At 33.3% G+C, this 16,576-nt stretch overlaps 1 protein-coding gene and 1 long non-coding RNA gene across 3 annotated transcripts in view; one reads left to right on the top strand and one right to left on the bottom strand.

Annotated features, from left to right (window-relative positions):
• LOC141515019 (uncharacterized) overlaps positions 1 to 3,322 on the bottom strand; it is a 91,558-nt gene extending 88,236 nt beyond the window's left edge. For both annotated transcript variants that reach the window (XR_012476205.1, XR_012476206.1), the window contains exons 1-2: positions 3,274 to 3,322; positions 581 to 663 (exon numbers count right to left, since the gene is read on the bottom strand). This is a non-coding gene — a long non-coding RNA (uncharacterized LOC141515019). The remainder of the gene's footprint in view (positions 1 to 580; positions 664 to 3,273) is intronic.
• Positions 1 to 16,576, top strand: part of LRIG3 (leucine rich repeats and immunoglobulin like domains 3) — a 60,249-nt gene that overhangs the window by 9,060 nt on the left and 34,613 nt on the right. The window lies entirely within an intron of this gene.

Below are 16,576 nucleotides of genomic sequence, written 5' to 3' on the forward strand. Positions count from 1 at the left end.
AAGTAGCTTTCACATAGACCGAAGGGTTGGGTTTGAGACAATGCTTAGAAAGAGCCCTGAAGGAGGAGTTAGTATCCTGGCATTAGAAAGTCAGTGACAGTTTTTGAGTTGAAAAGTGATATGAGTAGGATTTCTACCTTTATACAGGTCTTTGGAAAAAATGGATTGGAGAGGTATGGAATTAAGAAATCAAATCGGCTATTGTAGAAGTTTTGGGAGCAAGGCAGCTGTGTAGCTCAATGGATACAACTCTGGACCTGAGTCAAGAGGACTTGATCTGGCCTCAGGCAATTTGTGACCCTGGGAAAGTCATTTAACCCTCTTAGTCTCAGTTTCTATATTTGTAAAATGAGCTAGAGAAGGAATAGTAAGTCATTCTAGTATCTTTGCCAAAGAATACTCCAGATATGTTCAGGAAGACTTGGACTTGACTGAAGAACAACCAAAAAGCAATCATAAGAGTTTGGATAAGAGTTAATGAAAGGTACTGTTTGTGTCAAAGGAGGAGAGCAGGGTGATTTAATGGACTGCATGTTGGAATTGAATTGGAAGATCTTACTTCCAACCCTCTGCCACTCACCTGAGTGATCTTTAGCACATCATTTAATTTCCCTTGGCCTTAGTTTCTTCTATAAAATGAAGGGACTGATCCATTCCTTGATGCTGTGGAGTAGAATCAATAAAGACTTAGGAATTAATTGGATATGGGGGTAGGGGTGCAGTGAGGAAGGTGAGATCAGAGTCAAGGATGACTGTTGTTATAAGTCTCAGTAACTAGGAAGAAAATGGTACCAGTGATAGAAATAGTGATTTTTGCAGGAGGAATAGCTTGTAGGTGAGATAATTTCTTTTTTGGACAAAAGGAATTGAGATACCAACACTTTCTAAGGAGAAATGTCCAACAGACAGTTGACCAACAAGAACTGGAGTTCAGGAGTATATATGTATTCTGTGATGACTGCGCCAAGCACATTGGTTTGTTCAGTGATGTGAAAATTGCCACAACTGGAAATTACCACTAAGTCATTAGTAATGATGGTATCATATACAGTAAGTTACTTTTGTCTCTTTCCCTCTGTAGGATATGAAGTATAATAGTTGCTGAATGAAATTTATACATCCTCTCCCTCATTAACCATTGCTTGTATTCAGCTGCTCACATTTACCCACTGTGCATCTTCTGTTCCACTTTTAGGCATAATGTCTAATTCTTGCAATCAAGTAATTTTTGAACACCTCCTTTAATAAAAGTAGGTATAATAATAGTAGAAGGAGGCATAGGTATTTCTTTTGAGGTATTTGTTTTGTATTTGAATGACAAAGCCTATGTATAATAATTTGAGGCAAATGGGTAAAAGAAGACATGATCCTCACATTTTTTGCATTTTCTTTCCCTATTTTAAGGTAAATTTTTATTGAGATCTTTTACATTTAGATCATTATATAACTGATTGTCTCTCCCTCCCTCCCTAAGGGAGAGCCATGTTTTATAACAATGAATTTTAAAAGGGGGAGAGTTCAGTAGAACTACACAAAAAAACTTTGACCCCATTTTCTGTTTCACATTCATACTTTTGCATAGATGTATAGAGCTGAGGAAAGAGGCATCTTTCTCATCTGTCTTCTTTGGGAACTAGCTTATTATCATTTATAATTAATTTTACAACATTTAGCTTTGTTATTTGGAGCTCCTTGAGGGCAGGGATTTTGTTTAACCTTTTTTTTTTTTTTGCATCCTCAGCCTTATCACAATCTGGTAAATAGTAGGTGTTTAATAGTTAATTGACTGATGTTATTCTTTCCACTTTCATTATTGCAACAATATGTGTCACATGTATTTCCCTGGTTCTACTTCATTTTGAAACAATTCTCATAAGTATTTCCATGGCTTTCTGTATTCAGCATTTCTTATAGTGCAGTTTATAGTTCATTACAATGCTGTAACCTGTTTAATTATTGTACTCCCTCATTGAAGGACATTGACTTATTTCCAGGCATATGCTCTTACTGAAAAAGAGCAGCAATAATAACAAGCCACTATAAATATTCTGGTGTGTATATATATATCTATATATCTGTATATATATATATCTATATATATATATCTTTTGCTTTACAATTCTATGCTCTGACTCCTCTGTGTCCCCAAACATGCCACTATAAGTATTATTCTCTATGTGGGACTTTTCTTTATGTCCTCCTTGAAATAAAGGTTTAACAATGAAATATTTGGGTATAAGTATTTTAATCATTTTCTTTCTATAATTGCACATTGCTTTCTAAAACTGTTAGATTAATTCACAGCTCCAGCAACAGTTTGTTAGTGTTCCCTTCTTTCCATAGCTATTTCATAAATGTATACTTTCATTTTTTCGTCACATTTGCCAGTTTGGCTAGCTGTTAGGTGAAATTTGTATTTCTTTTAGTAGTGATTTAATGGTTTGTAGTTCTTTTGGAAAGCTATTTATTCATATCCTCTGATCACTAGTCAAGTGAGAGCTTTCTCTATCTTGAAAATATTTTGATGATTTTGTTTATACTTTGATTTTACTTCTCAGATATATATTGTGTCATACCCCCCCCAAGTTTCTATCTCTACATAAATACCCCTTGTAGAATATAAGATCTTTGATTATTTCAATTTTTATCATTGTATCCTTGGGATTGCCTTGTATATAAACCATTATAGGTGCTTATTGAGGAATTTAAATTGTATAATGCATGCAGTATAGAATAGATGAGTTCAAAAAAAAGGAAGTTTCAAGAGGTAGGACTGGAATTAGATGGGAATCGAAGTGTGGATGACTACGGTTAGACTAGGCAGAAAGAAAAGGTGAGATCTTTCCAGTAGGAAGAAAGATAGGAACTGGTTCCCTGACTCTAAACAAAACTGATTGTAGCATGTACTGAGGATGCTGAGCGGTTTTCCTTGACTGAAGCACAAGATTTGCATTTATGAGTGGTGGGATCTAAAGTTAAATATAAAGATGAGTCAAAAGCCTATCTAATAGGTTTTTTTGAGGGAAAAATACCTTACAGACCTTAAATCAGGGGCTACTAATCTTTCCTGTGTGTGTGTGTGTGTGTGTGTGTGTGTGTGTGTGTGATGGACCCCCTTCATGGTCTGGTAAAACCTAGGACCCCTTCTCAGAATGTTTTTCTTAAAATGCTTAAAATAAAGAGCATAAATTATTAAGGGAAACCAATTAGATAAAAATATAATTAAAATACAAGAAGATCTTTTTATCTGTCTATATAAAAATATGAACTCACCAACATTGGCCTGTAAAATAAAGAGACACTGTAGTATGGTCTAAGGAACACAGAATTAGGATTTTGGAGATTTGAGTATTCTGTATATCTTTCTGACCTCATGCATGTCATGTGATCATTCTGATTCTATCTCAGGGAAAAGAGCAGTAGATATAGGATTATTAGACCTCACTTCCTGTACCATTTTGAAAAAGTGACTAGTGACTACCCTCTCTGGCCTTCAGAATCATCACCCATATAATAAAGAGACTGGACTAGATGACCTCTAGGTCTAGAGTTCTTAAAGCTTTCAATTATATAATCTTATGAAAATGAGAGTCAAACTATTCTCCTGCCAACCTCCCCAAGATTATTGAGAGGAGTCTATGAGATAGCCTATGTAAATAATTTGTAAACTTGAGTATTTATAATTGTTAAATGGTATTCTTGTCATTTATTTATTTATTTGTTTATTTATTCATTTGTTTATTAATCAGTCTGTCTCCACAGTTTTGGTTGGGTTTTTTTTGTGACCTATTGTGATTTCCTGAAGATGACATAATGAAAACGTCTTTTAGGGAAATTATTCAGGAGTCAGTATGGGCATATAATCAGGAGGGGAAATACTTCAATCCATTTAAACTGTACAGTAATACAGGTGAAGAGAGATGAGGGACATTACATTTTGTGGATATGAATGGAAGACAGAAAACTGATTGTTAAGTTACAAGCTTTAAAAGACAAAAGAGAATTGACTCTAAAATGACTGAATTAGCTCTTATTTTTGTAACAGATGGAATAGTTTGCTAAGAGCAGAAAGGAGAAAGAACAGAAAAAGTGTTAGTCTACTAGAGAAGTTCATCTGAGAAATATAGAGGCAGAATGGAGCTAGCTTTGAAAACAAGAATTCATGTGTTCTAGATATGTCCAGGACATGATGGCAGTGTGTCTCTGAGCAAGGAACTTAAGATCTCACTATTCCATAGGTAACTTTAGGGCTAAAAGTTGAAAGGAAGGTATAGACCTACATTGGTGGAGGGATTTTCTTCATCCAGGAATTCCTCATATCAATGAAATCACAAGTCTAGCCCCATCACTGCCCCTGTTAAGGGGAAGGTATAAATGAACCTAAACTTCTGAATTAAACAGAATGCTGCCTTCATCTGAGAAATGAGAAAATCAAATTCATTGAAAGTATAGTTGGCAAGTGTGTCATTGTAAGAAAACTCAGTATATGAAATTTTGCCCTACAGTAATTTAAAAAAATCCAAATGGGTGAATTCATCAGTGTAGAAAAACGCCTTCCACTAATGCAAAAAGGTAATTCATTTATAACTTAGTTGTTGACTTGCCTAGGCTACTGAGAGGTCATGTGACTTGCCCATGGTCACCTAGCTGTGATGGTCTTCTAATAAATGAGATTTTCTAATGCAAAGCCTGATCATCTATCTACTTGGCTAGGCTGTTACTTAAAGGACACTTTATAACATAGGAAACTGATTAACTGAAACTTTGATATAGCATAATTTTCAGATATTTTCTGCCTCTGATTTCCCTCTTGGCCCTGCTTGATTCAGGTAAGAACTGAGCCACCTATTTTGATGCTAATGCAGGGGCACTTTTAGTCTAGGCACATTCTTCTAACACCAGAGTGTATTTTGTAAGGTTTTTAAAAACAGAAATTAAAAGGAAAAAAAGGGGAAGATTGGAGGAGGGGGCAATACTAACCTTGGAGTCAGACAACCTTATTTCAAATTCAGCTTCTAACACTGTGTGAACTTGAACACATCTATAAAATGAAAGGTTTGGACTAGATGGGTTTTTTCTCCTATAGATGATCTATGATCCCTTTGCCCCTCTAAGTTTGCACTAGGCTCTACGTGGCAGGGGGAACACATGCAATATGATCAACTTCTTTGTGTGTGCATTGTCCATTTTATTCCACGAGAACTGTTCATTTCTCATAGTTAAATAAAAGAGGAGATAGAAATTAATTTATAGGTATTGCTTTCCAACCAAGTTTTCCAGATAATATCCATTTTTCCCATTATCTTTATTACCTTTGCATTTCAAAGGTTAATGTGGGTAAGAAGTGTTTTGGGACAAGATAGCTAAACTTTTATGATTAAAAATAATGTATTTTCAAAAGAAAAGGACCTATAGGTACAAAAATATTTGTAGCAGTTCTTTTCATTTTGGCAAAGAATTGTAATGGAATCCTCATTATTGTGCTATAAAGAAGTGATGAACACAATGTTTTCAGAAAAAAAAACATGAGAAGACTCATATGAACTGATTAAAAAAAGAGCAGAAGAACACAGTAACAACAATATTGTATTATCATCAACTATAAATGGCTTAGTTATTCTGAATAAAACAATTATCTAGATAGTTCTGAAGGACTTAAGAAAAATCTCCAGAGAAAGAACTGATGAAATATGAATGCAGAAAGAAGCATAATTTTTTCACTTTATTTTTCTTGATTTTTTTCATCATAGCTAGTATAGAAATAAGTTTTGCATGATTTCACATATATAGTTGATATCCCATTTCTTCTCTTCTCAAAGGATGGAGAAGGGGTGGGAGGGAAAGAATCCAAAATTCAAAATTTTAAAAAAATGTTTAAAATAATAAAAAATTTTAAAAGGATAGTGAATTTTGATCAAATTTCATTAAACTGTAATGGTAATTGTATAGTTGATAATGATAGTTTTGCTGGAAAAAATTGCTAAATAAGACAATTTTAAAGGCTTAAAAAGGAAAAATTTTTGGTGGTTACCAGACATTCATTCCCCTATACTTGGAGCTAGAAGCCCCGCTGCAGTTCCAATGCAAGTCAGAGATACAACTCTTTTTCCCCATTAGTGGGGAAACTTGCCACAGGGAGAGAAACTATAGCAAGAGTTGACTAGTTGGGGATGATGGCTGATACTGGATCAAGGAGCTGAAGTCAGAAGTGTATGAGGTTCTGCAGCATTGGACTATACAAAGCTTCTCAAGTGAACTTTATTGATTAATGTTTATTTCTCACATTGTTCTCCACAAAAAAAAGAAGGAAAAGAAAATAAAACATGCAGTTTTAAAGTAAATGTGAATTTTGAGGTAATCTTATAGCCATCTGATAAAATTGGATAACATTTATTTTTCATTAGTTAAAAAAGCAAGCAGATATATATGAAGACATTGGTGGTGAGGAACTGTGACTATTTTTACAATGAACAGTGATTGTTTTTCATGATGGAACTATCCAAAGGCATGAATCTTGGCACAGACAGGGACACTAACCTTGGCACCTTGGCTGATAGTCTCTCCACTCCTAGGCAAGTGGAATGAAGATTGACCCGGGTGGGGGGCATCACCACTGATAGAAATCCATTTTGGAAATTGAGATCCTATTAATAATGAATCATTAATATCATTTATATACACAGTAAGGAGTATTAAGTTTAGGAAAATAGCAGTCTTTCAGCTAAAAGCAACAGGCATTGTTTTATTTAATCAAAACAACAAACATATATTCTGAATATTTTTCAATACCAAACATAAATACTTCAAACAAATTAGCAATTTTGTTAACATTTTAATTATTCAGAAATGTGATTTTAAAAATGTAAAAGTAGTCAGTTTCACCTTGGTCAGTATATAATCCATCTCAAATTTTTCTTCCTCTTTAATCACAGATTAGAAAATAAAAGATGAATTTTCTAGAGTTTTGATCTCTCAACTTAAAATGAATTTGTATACTGAAAAATATTTTCCATACCCAGAGCAGAAGCTACTTTGTCCAAATCTTTGTGTCTAAATTGACATGTGATTAATTTCTTGAGGGATGTGTGTATGTGTTTGTATGTGAATGTATGTTTGATTTCAGAAGAAATCACATAATGGCACAATTTAAACAATGTTGAATTTGATCTTGGAAGACTTGAATTTGAATGCTTTCATTGCTGCTTTTACTACCTTTGACACATCACTTAATGTCTCTAGGATTCAGTTTGTAAAATGTAAAAAGTGAGATGATCCATGATTGTTTTCTTGTTGTTCAGTTATTTTTCAGTCCTATATGACTCTTTGTGACTACGTTTTAAGTTTTCTTGGCAGAGAGATAACTAGAGTAATTTGCCACTTCCTTCTCCAGCTCATTTTAAAAGATGAGGAACTGAGACAAACAGGGTTAAATGACTAGCCTAACTAAGGTCACACAGCTAGTGAGTGTTTGAGGCCAGATCTGAACTCAAGAAAATGAATCTTCCTGAAGCTAATTCTGATATTCTATCCATTGCACCAAGTAGCTGAACATGATTATTTCTTACAATCATATGACTTAGCTGTTTGACTGGACAAACACTTTTATTTCTTAAATCTTAATTCCTTACTTACAAAATGGAAGCACTGGTAGTAGCATTTTCCACTTTACAGTATTATTAAGGTCAAATGACATAGAGTGTGAAAGCATTTTGTAAACTATAAACCCCTCTAGACATGTCAGTTGTGCCATCATCACTGGGTGAAGGGCTATACTTTCTAAAAATCAAGTTGAAGAGCCTTTTGGAATTCCATAAGATTAGTTATGTGATACAGTCTGTCATCTGATAGAACTTTTCAGAGAGTTTGTGTTATATCTCAAATGCCATATGTAGGAGTGTGTTTTATTTGTTTAAAATAATCCCCTCCCAAGCTATAATAATACACAATTTGAAGGAGAAAATTTTCCTAGCTTGTTCTATTGCTAATTCCTCCTTTCCCTCATTCAATGAAATAACAGCTTTTTCTTGCAAAGAATTCTTTAAGTAGGCTATGCTTTGTTATGACTGAGACCTTTTATTCTCTTTTAATGCTGACCCCCCCTAGAAATCATATATAATCTTTACAGTGAAGAATTAAGGAAATGGAGACATGTTAGGAAATCTAGATTTCAGTTAGCTTGACACTAATTACTTTGAAACTTTGTACAAGTCTCAATTCTTTTTTTTTTTTTAGGTTTTTTTTTTTTTGCAAGGTAGTGGGGTTAAGTAGCTTGCCCAAGGCTACACAGGTAATTATTAAGTGTCTGAGGCTGGATTTGAACTCAGGTACTCCTGACTCCAGGGCTGGTGCTGTATCCACTGTGCCACCTAGCCACCCCTACAAGTCACAGTTCTTAAAAATCCTGAAGATTAATGGAGGTTTTCAGTGTAGGTTGTGGAAAAGTATAGACTAGAATCTGTGCTTGCATAATTTCTTATATTTTACAAAAATATTAAGTGCAAGGGAAATAGATTATTATTTTTATCTTTGTATGTTTGTGTACAAATACAGATCTGTTTATACATTAATGAGTGTGTGGGGTGGCCACCAATGCTGCAGTCCTCACACTTTTCATCCAAAGTATATGGACATCTGTACACTCGTTGGACTGGCTTACTTTCTTCAAACTGCCCTCACAGAACTAGATTTCCAGAGTAATCCTGCTATCACCCAACTACATTTAAAATCCACAGAATCCTCAAGCTGTTGTGAGGGAAGTATAGTCATCCTACTCACCACTTCAATTCTTTAGCCCCCAACTGTGTGTTTCCATTTATACAAACCTATCTACTGGCAGTGGTGGCAGTTTTTGATCTTAAATATATTTATTAATAAGGTAAAAGAAATAACAATATCACAAGTACCTGTGTATTAAAGCAACTTCAGGAATAATAAACACATCAGAGTTCACACGTAGATTAGAGTCACATTGTTCCACTAGTTCAGTCAGCATTTAAGGGATCACACAAACTTGCTAAGCAAACATGTAAGAAAAACCCATCAGCTTAGCTAACTAGCAGTCCTGGAATTTTAAACTTCATTGTCCTCTTTCTGTTTCTGTAACGGTCTGGAAATCTTCCTTGATGAATATAGATTTTTTGCGGAACAAATACTTCCTCTCCTAAGTTGATCAACATTGTTTTAAATAATTTATCTCAGCCACACTGACCTGCTGGGTGACTTCTCTGATTTCTGTTTCCAAGCTGTTTTTGTGCTTTGCTTATGACTAGTAGTTAAATTTTCATTTATTTTCTATAATCAGGTAAATTCCACTTATTCCACCATCTTAGGGTCATCCTCATGTTCATATTTCTTCAATTATTTTTATAAAAGTTCTTTAATTATTAATCTGCAAATCACTGAAACATACTGTGCTCTCAAGGTTATATTCAAGATAATCAACTTCTGTTTCAGAACTCTGAGACTTTACTTTAGTAACTTGTTTTTCTCAGAACAACTTAGCATCTATCTATGCCCCAGACAAGTGAACTCTCAATTCAGACTTAACTTAGTCACTGCTTTTTCCAGAAGCAAACTAGTGACACTAGTGAATTGTCACCAGCTTACACATGAGCAGATACCATCCATTTATTCATGCTTTAAGATACAATATGTAATTAATTATAACTTGTTATAACTAAAACATTACATATAAAGTTATATATTTGTATATAGTTAGTTACATAGTTACATATAACTAGAATGTAGAGTTCCCATTCTTTAATGATCCTTTTGAGATAACCCATAGTATTAAAAAATTTTAGAAGTTTAAGATGCCCTAGAAGGCAATTTGTTTAGATTCTTCTGATGCAGCATTTTTCAGGGGGTATTTATCAAGTACCATCTCTGTATTCATTGCAAAGTACTAAGGAGACAATTCTCCTGAGTATTTTTAGGGAACTTAAAATCTAGACAACAAGATAAAGACATAGATAATTATATAAAAAGTTACAAAATAGAATCTAAACAGAATTGGATGAGAAATTCATAAAGGGAGGGATTGCTTATAACTGATGTGTGTTGGTGGGGTATGGAATCATGAAAGATAGTTCCTGAGCTGTCCCTTCAAGAGGGAAATAGCTTCAATAGGTATGGAAAGAAGCTAAATTTAGGCAGAGTTCAATCTAGAGATAGTGAGTTACCATCTCCTATTTAATGTTTATAGAAGCATTCTTCTACATAAACATTTTAATGGAATTTAGACAAAGTCAAATGATTAATTTAAAATTTCGTCTTTTTCAAATCAATAGGTTATTCTGAAAAGGGTCCTGGAGTTACATTCTGAAGATCTGAGATTGATTCCTAGCCCAGCTGTTCAATTGGCAGATTTTTCAATTTTAAAATATATGTATATAGATATAGGTACAGATATAGATATATATAGCTTGGATATAGAAGTTCTTAATTTTTTTTTTTTTTGGTCTCTCCTAGACCTCTTTGGAAGTGAAAGCTATGGACCCTTTCTCAGTTTAATGTCTTTAAATGCATAAAACACAAAAGATTATGAAGGAAACTAATTCTAAGTTAAAAAAAAAAACACAGCTGTATAGACCCCAAGTTAGCACTTCATTGTCTAAAAGAGGGTAAGCTTAGGCATGTTTTTGAGTTAGCATCAGTTTTTGCTGCTATAAAATAGAGCCAGTATTTGTACTGCTCATTCCATTATTAGCCTGCTGCTTTGTAAAAATGTAGAGTTCTGTATGAATGTAAAATACTTTTTTTCAGATTCTGGAATTAATGTCATATTAACTCCTGGTGACCTTGAGGTTTTCTAAAAAGGGTAATATTAGTATTTTGTAGAGCTAGATAAAATGTCTGGTAAATAAATATTCAAAAATTTCATGTCCTTCAGCAGATTTATTCACTATTTCATATAAAGTAGTAACCACTTAATTTTACACTTCTGTATCAAAGAAGAGTCAGTTGTTAAATGTACTTAGAATAGCCCTTTGACCCTTATCTTTTAAAGTGTGATTTGATTGATGTGTGAAAACTCTTTTGATTGTCCCTAGAAGCTGAGTATCAGAACTGTGGATATCTTTATTGTGCATATAGATGCTACATGGTAATTATCTTTTGTGTTAACCTGGCTTCTAGTTGAAAGGAAGTAGAACTGACTTCTATTTTTACACGTCTCTTTTAAAAAAATACCCCTTGGAATAATTTAAATCCTAATCATGAATCTGGCTCCTTTGCAGAGGTTTCCTCAGTTGGCAGCATTCTTTGATGCCACCCGGCCAGCCTAAACAAGTTTTCTTTTAATGAGCCTTTTTAATTGTCTTTAAAGTATAGTGAAGTAGAGAGCTTATTTTTATCTACACTAGAGAGGTCCTTTCTTTGACAAATCTCTGTATTAAAGAAAATTCTTGCTACTTTGTGGAACCAAATAGATCTTATTTTATTTGAATTTATTTTTAAGGCAGAAATTTGTATTCAATCTAGAACATGTATTCTATACAAATAAACACAAATGCATCCACACACATATGTATGTGCATGTTTTATTCATGTATATGGATACATTTTGTGTGTGTGTATATACATACACAAAATCCCTAGTATGTGTACATGCCAAGTTCATGACTTCTTTAACAGTTTGTAATTCTTTTATATATAGTGCTGCCTGCTTGAAATGTATATAAATGAAACAGTATTTCCAAATGAGTAAACTGTACCAGTCAATATGTCCAGTGTATTTTAAAAAATGGTCATTGGCTTTACCAGTTTATAATTTTGCATTAATTATTAGACTTAAGGAAAGTAGCTAGGGAATGGGCTCTAAGAAGTGGGATATTGTGAAAATGTCTCAAAATGAACTTTCTGGAAACATATACACAGAACACACACACCCCTTTAAGAGACAATGTTACATGTGAATGCTTCCTTCCAAAAAACTAGAATTGCATATCTTGGCATGCTCCAGCTGAAAGGCCTGAGGCTGTGTCTTGTCTTGTGCAATAGGTATGAGACAGTTGCCAGGTGTTGACAGTTATTTCTTATTCAATATAAATGCTGTAATTTGGTTGGTTGAGGAATGTCTTTGTGAAAGAACCTGACATTCTAGTTCTTCAGAAACAAATAGAACCCTGGATGCTCTACTTTATTCCTGGGATCTACATAAAGAGTTGATAATTCATTTTCACTTGAATACCCTACCTAAGAAGTTTTGGAAGACCTTCAACTAAAAAAGACTTGCTTTCTAATATCTCATGATGAGTTGATGGAATGATTACTTCTTCAGGTTTAATAACTGGGAAAACAGTTTCATGATGGTTCTTATTTTTAAAAAATTAGGTAGTCATTTACCACATACTTATAGTCAATATAGCTACTATTGGGATACCTCAACTTTAATTCTTTTTCAGAAGAATAAGAAAACATTTGTAACACACCAGTTCATTTTAGGTTGTTATTCACACAAGTATATCAAACATTAACGTTTTATAATTAGCAAGACATCCCTTGCCTCTTATTAGTTCTATGATCATTGATGATTCTGATTTCTGTGATCTTTGATGAATTCTCTGATTTCTCTTGACCATAGTTCCCCATTTGTTAAATGTAGGAGTTGAACTCTAAAGTTCCTTTCAGATCTAAAATTCCGTCATTCTCTGGAATTGATTTGTACAGCCAAAGGATTTTTACAGAAACTGCAAAGTCATTGCCTTGGTCTAGCACCAGCTGCTCCTTAGTCAAGTCTTTCTCTCATTCTTTGAATGTGACCTTGAAACAAGGTTTCCTTTTGGGCTGTTCTTCATTTTGTAAAACCAGCATTGTGATTTATCCAGTGATATTTGTGTGAGAGGGGTATTTATTTACCCAAATTGGTCTTGAAAATATGTGAGGTTTTTTAAAAAGAAAAACTTGGATTTTTAGTAGGAGATATTTGAGAAGTTTTGCAGAATGCAGTTATAAAATTCAAACTTGCAGATTCTTAACTGTTTATAAAAGAGGTTATTAAACTATCACTATCACATTTTCATAATGTTTTGGTTTGTCATTTTTATGACTCTTTCATATAATGTGCTGCTTAAGCATATGCTCTCAGAATTTTGTTATGCCAAGTGTCATCATACTTTTATTGGAGAATAGAAATAAATTATATTGTTTGTTAGGAAAAATGCATACTCATTTATAAATAGTGATATCAGTCATTTAATACCTTTCTCTTCAAATAATCATTTGTTTATAGGAAATTTATTCTCCTATCTCATATAGAATCTGACTTAGAGTTCCTATATAGAATCCAAAAAGGAAAAGCCATAAATACTTTGATAAAGATTTTGATCTTTATTCTAAAAGATAACCTCAGGTCATCCTTTTGGCATTTGTCCCACAATTCAGGAGTAGAATTACCTCAAGATGACCTATGCCCAAGTCTTGTGCCCAACTTTTATTCTGTGTCTCTATACAGATTGAATTGCTTTTTGCTTTCTTTTCCTTTCATTCCTGACATGAACTAAGAATTCATTTATGTGGATATTTTTATTTTTCCAATGTCAACTTCCTAGATAAGCACCCATACAACCCAACATCTGGAATCATAAATGAAATTCTCCACATACCCCCCTGCTTAGCCAAACTAGAGAAAATTTGGAACCATCACAGTTCCATACTCTCCTCTCCCTAAATCTACCAGTGTACTTAAGATCTGAATCAGAGGTGGTTGAAGACACTTTGTTCCTCATCAGTCACCATTCAGGAATCTTGGGAAAGGAAGAAGGAAAATCTTTAATATGTTTCAGAGATAAGATTTTTTTATATGCAGAAGGGAAAATTTGGAAAATATTTTTGAGACAGTTGCCAAACCATCACCCTAGTTTGAAGGTAGATATGGAGCACTGCACTGTAGCAATCTCCTGGCATCTCCCCAGGGTGGCAAACAATAACATTAATAAAGCTTCTTTGGATAATTGATTTTCATGTATAGGTAGTCTCCTTTTCTCCTCTTGAATAAAAATTTGCATTTTCCTATAATTGCACATTTGAAGATGAGCCAAAATGCAGCACTCAAATGTAGGAAGTGAAATAGGGGGAATTGATCAAGCTCCTAATCATTTTAAAACCCCTCAGGTTCACAATTGTTTATAGTTGCTCCAACCACTTAAGTGAATGACCCTGATTTTAAAGTTTTGGAATCCTGGGAAAACTTATATTTTTATGGAATACTTTAAGTTCAGTATGTTTTTCTCTCAGTATTTGAGAATGAATATGCTTCAGAGAAAAAGGGAACTAAAAGTTTTTATCAAAGTTATATTGGGAAGCAAATTATCAGAACTTCATCCTTTTCTCCACTTTTTGTTAGTAAAACTATTTATGAAAAATTGACTAAATTGATATATTCACCTAATTTTTTGTTTTTTTCTCCTAATATATAATACTTTTTCTACTAATTGCGTGTTAAAACTATTTTTAACATTTTAAAAAGTTTTTAGTTACAAATTCTATCCTTCCTCCATTCTCAAACAGTAAGCAGTTTGATTTGGTTATATGTAATGTGCAATCATGTAAAACATTTCCATATTAGTCCTAGAAAGAGAAATTCCACTTAAAATAACTGTAAACTACCTAAAATACTTGGGAGTCTACCTGCCAAGACTAACTCAGGAACTATGTGAACACAATAACAAAACACTACTCATTCAGATAAAGTTAGATCTAAACAATTGGAAAAAATATGAATTACTCATGAATGGGTTGCAATAATGTTATTAAAATGACAATCTACCCATAATCTATCCAATGCCATACCATTTAGTTTTTGTTTTTGTTTTTTTGCAAGGCAATGGGGTTAAGTGGCTTGCCCAAGGCCACACAGCTAGGTAATTATTAAGTGTCTGAGGCTGTATTTGAACTCAGGTACTCCTGACTCCAGAGGCAGTACTCTATCCACTGTAGCACCTAGCAGCCCCTGATTTTTTTAAATAAGAAATTTGTTTTGTGAGTTTTTTCCTGGTTTTTAAAATTGTATTCATCTTAGTATTGCTCAGTAATCTAGAGAACATCTATCTCAAGAAATTTTTCTTTTTGCTTAGAGGTATCTCTGAAAGGAGACCCCTCTCACCATTTCTAATGTTAGGTCCCCAGTTCTTGTTCACAAAAAATGTAAGCAAAATGATAAACGGTACATTAGCATGCACCTTAGAAGTATCCCTTGTCACAGTGTTGACTACACAATGAAATTTTCAATAAAAACCCCATTTGTACATTGGCACCATTTTAAAATGGGAAATAAAGGTCCTTAGGTGTCAGTGTACCCATTCCTTAATATATCTTGTCTTGCCCAGTGTTGTCATCCCTTCAACCATTTGAATACACTTCCTTCAGCAAAAATTTCTTCCAATCTGCCAGCACTTTGTTATGAGCCAATATCCTCTTAGCAAAATTTGTAATTTTTATTTGTGTCTTTTCTGGAGTGTTAGAACTGATAACCCCATTAAGTGTGAAAACCGTTTTGTGATTAGTATACACAAAATTTACTTCAATCAAGAAGATTAAAATTCCATGTAGCATTCAGTAGATATCTTTTTATTCAGAAATAGTTTCTTTGTCTAATATTTTCACCTCTGCTTGTCGTTTCCCCCATTGTTTATACTTGAATTTGCACTCTGCTTTTCTGTGAATCAAGAACGATGCAATTCTCTCAACACAGAGCTTTTTTTGTTTGCTTATTGTTACTATAATTTTGAATTTTCTGTTATAGAGATCTTGTTTCTCACACACATATTTAAGTAATATATGTTAGATATACTATATATTAGATGCTCATCAAAGGTTTTCTGAATGAAAGGATAAATTTTATAGATAGGTTTCTTTTAATCTGCTTTTTAAGAACTGAATATATCAGCTGACACCAATTGGCTTGATCCTTGAAGCTATTCTTAAATTCTACTCATTATGTTTTATAATCTGTTTTTAATCTGGCATCCATTCATGGGGAGATTTTATTAAAACTTTTTACAAAAACTATTTTAATGACTATTTCAATAAAATAATTTCTTTTGAAATATTATATATTTTATGTATTTTAAAAACAATACCCTAAGATCATGTGCATAGATTTCAAAAGTCTGCCAACAGGGTCCTTGACATAAAAAAGGTTAAGAATGCTTGCTTAAAAAAAAAGAATGCCTGTTTTATTCTATATTTTTTATATCTTTTTGGAAACTTGTTCTGTTTCAAAGAGTTGTCTTCAAGATATGGGTCTTCATTTCTCAAGTTATTCAGGAACCAGTTATCCATTACTCTACATTGACATGTTTTGTCATTATCCTAATTTCTTCTTCCACAGAAGTATGTGTCTGCATGTTAAGCAGCAGAATTTCATTTATTGATTATTAGCACTGCTATATAGAACAAGTTCATATCATTGACTAAAAGAAACTCCTTTGGTGAGCTCTTGGGTTTTATGAATTATTTTATAGAATTTATAGAAATCTGTGATTTAGCATATGCAATTGAATTATTTGTAAAAAAATAAGTAACAGAAGAATTTTTTTTTTATTTCTTGTCTCAGTAGGAGATAGGAACTTCCTGT

This window comes from Macrotis lagotis, chromosome 2 (genome assembly GCF_037893015.1).
Source record: "Macrotis lagotis isolate mMagLag1 chromosome 2, bilby.v1.9.chrom.fasta, whole genome shotgun sequence".
NCBI lineage: Eukaryota > Metazoa > Chordata > Mammalia > Peramelemorphia > Peramelidae > Macrotis > Macrotis lagotis.